Source organism: Gavialis gangeticus, unplaced genomic scaffold, assembly GCF_001723915.1.
Source record: "Gavialis gangeticus isolate Ggan-Ray unplaced genomic scaffold, GavGan_comp1, whole genome shotgun sequence".
NCBI classification, from domain to species: Eukaryota; Metazoa; Chordata; order Crocodylia; family Gavialidae; genus Gavialis; species Gavialis gangeticus.
Window position 1 is genome coordinate 91134346 of NW_017729024.1, and position 338 is coordinate 91134683.

Sequence of the window (338 nt, forward strand, 5' to 3'; positions counted from 1 at the left end):
ACCGCCAAGAAGTACAAATACCCCAGTTTTCTAACAAAGCCTGGAGCCAACTCACTTATGGTGAATGAGTAAAAAAGAAATTAGAATGGGGATTAGAAGGGTTGTTTTTATCGGGCATAGGAATTAGCAAGGCTCAGGTAGCAATAGCTGAAGTTGCTGAACAGGTTGCAATCCTTGCCAATGCTACTGCAGATAGTTTCAGCCTAGTTAACAAGCAATTACAGGCTACTTCACAGATGTCCTTGCAGAATCGATTGGCCCTAGATACTCTGCTTATCCGTGAAGGTGGTCTATGTCAATACCTTAACTTGTCAAAGGATTATTGCTGCATAGCTATC